The sequence below is a fragment of the Rhinopithecus roxellana genome, chromosome 5 (assembly GCF_007565055.1).
Source record: "Rhinopithecus roxellana isolate Shanxi Qingling chromosome 5, ASM756505v1, whole genome shotgun sequence".
Lineage (NCBI taxonomy): Eukaryota > Metazoa > Chordata > Mammalia > Primates > Cercopithecidae > Rhinopithecus > Rhinopithecus roxellana.
In genome coordinates, this window is record NC_044553.1 from 154,121,312 (window position 1) to 154,128,131 (window position 6,820).

Here is a 6,820-nt window from a genome sequence, read left to right on the forward strand (position 1 = left end):
AATACAAAAATTATCTGGGCGTGGTGGTAGGCACCTGTAATCCCAGCTACTCAGGAGGCTGAGACAGGAGAATCGCTTGAATCCAGGAGGCGGAGGCTGCAGTGAGCAGAGATTGCACCATTGCCCTCCAGCCTGGGCAACAGAGGGAGACTCCATCTCAATCAATAAATAAAATAAAAATAATAAAAATAAAAGTTCTAGAGCAGGAATGAAAGAAAGTAAAATACACTTGAAAGAGGGCCAAGTGGGTGACTTGATTCAAGTGCATGGTTTGACTCTTGACCTGGGGTTTTATGTGTTGGCAAGCTTGTGGGGTCTACGTCTCTTCTCCCCTGATTCTTCCCTGGGGTAGGCTGTCTGCATGCGCAGCCGTCTACCAGCACTTGGGACAGGAACATGCGCAGTGTGTTTACTGGAGTTGCGTGCATGTTGGCTTAAGGCGTTCTTCCCTTACCAGCTGAGTGTTTCTAGAGTAAGGTCATATACCAGTTAAACTCCACCATTTTGCCTCTCAGTGTTCATGCTGAGCCCACGCCTCCAACTCCTGAGACCTTATTGGGAAGCTGCTGATCATCAGTTTCAGGTGTTTCTATCTGTTGGGAGACTGCCTTTCCCTGGTGCTGGCTGTAACCAATTATTATTTTAGAGAGACAGTTAATGACCACCTGACCATCACCTGACCCTCATCTGACATTCCTGGTTGGGAGGAGCCCTCTCCTGCCCTGCTTATGTCTGCCTGACTACCTACTGTAACAGACGCAGCCAGCTGGAACATCGGCTTTGCTCGGTATCATGTAGAATCAGATTTCCCGGGCTCCTTTGCCCTCTGGGTTCTTGGTAGTTTGGGCTAATGGGAAGCACTGGTGGGAGACTCAAAGGTGGAAGGAAGGAAGAAACCTGGGTGTTTTCTTTCTCTCACTCTCTCTCTCGGCTTTGGTTGGCATCTCCCGCAATGGCTGTATCTGTTCCTTGGCTGTATGTCTCCTCAGAAAGACCCTCCCTCTGTGGTTCCATCCCCAGGGGGCAGCTCTCACTGTATTCTAGCTCCTACCAGGCTGCCCCAGCTTCTAGCTCCTGGCAAATGTCTGTTATCCTTCCAGCCTCAGGGGTGACAGCAGTTCACTGTCATTGCTACAGCATTTTCCTCACCATTTTCCTCACTCGTGTAACCAACTTCTAGGATTTAAATTCTTTCTACTTGAAACACCTAAAGTTGCTTCTGTTTTCCTAACTGGACCCTGGAGGATACAGCGTGTAAGAGGATAGCACAGTCTAGTCCAGCAGGCCAGGGAAGGCGTCCCACCAGAAGGGGTGTTTGAGTCAAGGTATGAGAAATGACTAGGCTTTCCGGGCATAGGAGATACACAAGTGCAGTGGCCCAAGGGAAAGGCAGACTGACATATTAGAAGTACGGGGGCAGGCCAGGTGTGGTGGCTCACGCCTATAATCCCAGCACTTTGGGAAGCCGAGGCGAGCGGATCGAAAGGTCAGGAGATGGAGACCATCCTGGCTAACACGGTGAAACCTCCTCTCTACTAAAAATACAAAAACAAAATTAGCCGGGCGTGGTGGCGGGTGCCTGTAGTCTCAGCTACTTGGGAGGCTGAGGCAGGAGAATGGCGTGAACCCGGGAGGCAGAGCTTGCAGTGGGCCAGGATTGCGTCACTGAACTCCAGCCTGGGTGACAGAGTGAGACTCCGTCTCAAAAAAAAAAAAGACTGGGGCAAAGTGGGCAATGTTGCTGTGCCACAAAGAAAATGAGAGGGGGACTGTCATGAGATAAGGTTGAAGTTTGCAGGGCCAAAGCAAGGGGCTCTCAATCCTTAAGGCAAGTTAGAATCACCTGGAGATTAAATATATATAAAAACATATAGTTTGTATATATTGATATATAATATATTTAATATGTTTATACTGATATAAATATATATCAGTATAAATATTATATATTTAATATATCAGTATATATAAACATACACATATACATAATATATGGATATGTTTATATATTTTTATTAATATATAGTTATATATTAATATAACTATATATTATAAAACTATATACTGATAAAATATATCAGTATATATGTGTGTATCTATATCAGTATATGTAAATATGTATTAGTATATTATATATACTGGTATATATACACACATATATACTGATGCTGGGACCTCATCCCAGACTAACTGAATCAGAATCCTTGGGATTGGACCAGCATGATTCCTATATGCAGTCAGGGTTGATAACAGCTGGGCATTGACCCTGCAAGGCCTTGTCAACCATGGTCTTTATCCTGATCAATGGGAAGATCCCAAAAGGTGGTGAGTTCTCTGGCTGTAGGGTGGGGAAGTGATTGGAGTGGCCAGGAATGGAGGCAGAAAATCCCTAGGCAGCTATTGTAGCAGATCGATGTGCTCCTGGCTTGCTGAGCATGGCAAGGGACAAAAGCTGGTTCTGTACTTGCTGGTGAGACTCCCTGGCTGACCCCACTCAGTTCCTCACGTCTGCCATCTTGCTCTGGATTTTCCTGCTCCCCGTTGGTTCCCTTCAGCTGGGCTCTGTCCTCGCGTTCATCTGCCCTGGAGAGTTTCCTGCTAACGAACCCTCCCCAGTACCCATCCCTCTTTCTCCTGGGCAGATGGATGCAGCCATTCCACATCCCTGCAGAGGGTTACTCTGGCAGAACCTAGGATCCTAAACTCCTTAAGTACCCTGAATTTTAAAATCGTGATTGTATTTGGCAGCTTTAATCAAAAATTGGAAGTACATGGAATTAGAACCTTTGGCCAGAGACTCTCGGAGTTGAAAGCCCTCCCTTAGAAATAGCCTCTTCCAACCCCTGAATTTCATTATCCAAGAAGATCCATGAGCTCTGGAGAGTTCAGGACCCAGGTCTGCTAAGGACTTCTGCTTCCCTGACTTTCCTTCATGTCTTGCTGTCCTAGGGATTTAAGACCATGAATTTGCAAATGCTCTGCCTGAAGCGTGTACTGAAGCTCTGGAGACCTCACCCAATTCCCAGGGCCATAATTATAATAATGTACAAACGAGAGAGAATCTTTCTGTAAATTTAAACCACTGCATTTTCACTTCTTGCTTTGAATTAGGTTTTCTTGCAGCTGCTCCCTCCAGGGGAGCCAGAAGGCTTATTGCCCCAAGGCAGGAGAGGCTGTGTGAGACCTGGTTTTGAAAGCTTTGAGAAGAGAAGTGCTGGGATTCCTTTGTCTCCCCCATTAGCACATAAAGGGCAAAGCCTAGAGGATCTTAGGGATCCCCGCGGTCTGCTTGGGGAAGGCCAGGCCACCACTGGGAGTGGAGTCAGGGAGGCTCTGGGAGAGAAGCCAGCCCCATGGGAACCTGGAGAGTCATGGGAGAGAAAGGAGGAGGTGTTAGAGGTTGGAAGGCCAATGAGGCAGAAGCTTGTCTTCTGATTCTTCTTCCTGGACCCAAGGCTGGAAGATAGGGTGTTGGAACCATAAGGATATTCATGGCAAGGAGGGAGCTGTTGCCTCTGGTCCTGGAGCCCACCTTCAGAAAGGTGCCAGGAGAGTCAGCTGAGGAACCTTAAGTTTTCGCTTTCTCCTGAGTGGTACAGAGACTGAATGAACTGCCCAAGGGCCTGCCCTGGGCAAGGGAAGGTGACACTCAGGCCAATGGGCTGGCTGGAGGTGACAGCAATGGCAATCCAGGAGGGATCCTGCACCCCTAACAAGCTCCAAGATCAGACTGAGAGTTACCCTGGCCCCCAGGGGCTCCAGGGGGAGAGGTGACTGTGGGGACCCATGCATGCCAGCGGCACATCCATATGTTACTGGTGGAAGGTGTCCAGGTTCTTGGCGTCTTGAACAAAGAATTGGACAGAATGCACAAGGTGAGGAAAGCAAAAACACAGGTTTACTGAAAACGAAAGTACACTCCATAGTGCGGGAGTAGGCCGGCGCATAGGGGCTCATGAGCCCCGGTTACGAAATCTTCTGGGGTTTCAATACTCTCTAGACATTTTCCACTGGTTACTTGTTATATGTTCTGTGTCAATGAAGACAATGAAGAGAAGTTACAAGTCATTTACTCGGAATGTGCCCTATGTAAATGGAGAGGATGTTATTTGGTGTATGCGGTTTATGTAAATGGAGAGGACGGATGTGAAGTTACCAAGTGTAAATGGAGAGGATGTCACTTGGTATGTGTGGTCTATGTAAATGGAGAGGATATCACCAGGTGTGCAGTTGATGTAAATGGAGAGGATAAATATGAAATTACAAAGTGTAAATGGTGTAACTGGAAGGGATGAAGTGCGGTTACAAAGCCATTCATATTCCATTTGATTTTGTTCTAGGAAGTCAGCGTGGATCAGCCTTATGTTCCTGGCCTCCAGGTCCTATTCTCCTGCTTCACAGGGACGGGCCAGGATCTCTATCCTTACAGCACGTTGGAATGTATATGTTCCTCTCCCCACATTGCCTTAGGGAGCAGGCCGGTGTCAGGGGCAGCACAAGGACGGCCAACAGGACAGGTGCATAAGTAAGACTGATACAATTTGAGGGATCAAATCTGAGAATATTCTAAACAGGATCCAAGTAACATTTTTGCCTCCTAACCAGCAGGTGGGAGCTCAAGAGAAAGACTAGACTTATTCCACATTAAATAATAGTATTTTTTTCTTGAACATCTTGATCATAATATCAATTAAATGTGTGGCCCTGATTCAATAGCTACCGTTTACTGAGCATCTGTTTTGTGCCAGACTCGCTGCTGGTATTTGACAGTGCGGTGCCTGACAAGTAGACACAATGGCTTAAATGTCATTGGTACTGGTATTATTGTTACAATGATGTTTTAATCCTCCCAATGTGATTGAGCCTTTATTATAAAGATCATAAGATGTTCACTTTGCTTATTTCCTTGTCCTTTTCTTCCTCCATGCATGCTTGATTGCACAAGAGAAGTCACTAGTAATTGATTGACTTCCTATCCTAACCCCCAGCGCTGCCTGCAAGATTGACGAACTGTTTTTCTTTCAAAGAACAAGGACCCTTAGGTCATGCAGACCTCCTTGATAGCATCTAGGAGTTTGTTTCGGCAGAGGAACTCAAACAGCTTTGATTACTGGGGGAACCCATCTTCTGCATACATGCTTTGCTCATAAAAGCCCCCAGTTATGTTAAAAGGCAGATTAGATTTGAGAGACTGCTTCTCCTGCCTTCTTGTTTTAGCCAAATCAAATAAACTTTTCTCTGCTTCTAAGTGCTGATGTGTCAGTGTTTGGTTTGCTGTGTATCAGGTACATGAACCTAAAATTTGGGGTTTGATAACACCAACAGCTCTGCACAGGAGATATTGTCATCCAGTCTTACTAATGAGGAAAACCTGTTCACAGGACTTGCCCAAGGTCACACATTTTAATCAGTGGCAAAGTTAGAGTTAAAAATATTCATGTACTTTTTTGTTGTTTTTATAATTCAAGGATGCATCACTATTCTATGTACCACAAAGAAGAAAAAGAGCTAGCTATTAAACTATAGTATTTCCTTCGCATTTAGAATTTTTGTTGTAAACTCATTATAAAGAGCTCTTTTAAATTTAGTTAGACATAGACTTTGGTTGTTTATTGTGCTTTTGCATATATAAAAAAGAAAATATGAGTAAAATAAATGGGTTCGGCTGGGCGCAGTGGCTCAAGCCTGTAATCCCAGCACTTTGGGAGGCCAAGACGGGTGGATCACGAGGTCAGGAGATCGAGACCATCCTGGCTAACATGGTGAAACCCTGTCTCTACTAAAAAACACAAAAAACTAGCCGGGCGAGGTGGCGGCCGCCTGTAGTCCCAGCTACTCAGGAGGCTGAGGCAGGAGAATGGCATAAACCCGGGAGGCAGAGCTTGCAGTGAGCTGAGATCCGGCTGTTATGCCCAGACCGTTTGTTCCCCGAAGAAGACCACCAGAGTCCAGAGTCAAAGCCAAGCGGCAAGGATCTTTAATGCAAGTTCGAACTTGGTCCCTCCGTTCCACAACATACAAGAGGGCCCGGAACAATGCGCGCGCTCGCTTTTTATAGCTCGGGGGAAACAGGACTTGTCAGGTTACAGAGGAACAAGGCATTTCTCTAGGCTACAGCATTACAACTGGTTTACATGTTAATGTTAAGTTATGCTTTTAGCAGCCTTCTTATTGGTTCCTGCGCTTTCACAAACGGTTGTACTCAAGGCTATGATGTGTTTGTGTCGGGCCCAGGAAGTGGAGGCATTGCTCAAGGCTGTGATGTGTTGAGGAATGTGTTCTTTCAGTTAAGACTGAATACCACTGTATGTACATAGCACACTCTGTTGATCCACTCATCCATTGATGGACATCTGGGTCACTTCTACCTCTTGGCTACTGTGAATAATACAGCTAAAACATGGGTTGACAAAGATCTCTTTGAGATCTAGTTTGCAATTTTGGGGGTATATATTCAGAAGTAGAATTACTGGATCTATGGTAATTCTATTTTGATTTTTTTGATGAACTGCCAAACTGTTTTCCATAGCAGCTGCACCATTTTACATCCCCACCAACAGCGCATAAGGGTTCCAGTTTCTCCATATCCTTGTCCATATGCATTACTTTGTGTTTCGACAGTTGCCTTTACAATAGGTGTGAGATGACATCTCACCGTGGCTTTGGTTTTGATGTCTCTCATGATGAGAGGGGGTGTTTGCCATTTGTAGATCATCTTTGGAGAAACGTCTCTTCAAGTCCTTAGCCCATTTTTAAATTGAGTTATTTGTTTTTTGTTGTTTCTGACATTTTTACATTTTAAATGTTTAAAAAAACAACA

The 6,820-nt window shown here is 45.3% G+C and overlaps 1 long non-coding RNA gene across 1 annotated transcript; it reads left to right on the forward strand.

Annotated features, from left to right (window-relative positions):
• Nucleotides 1–463: 463 nt before the first annotated feature.
• LOC104654487 lies at nt 464–5,583 on the forward strand. The gene is made up of 2 exons (XR_746851.2): nt 464–583; nt 4,341–5,583. It is a non-coding gene; the product is annotated as an uncharacterized LOC104654487 (long non-coding RNA).
• Nucleotides 5,584–6,820: the final 1,237 nt, after the last annotated feature.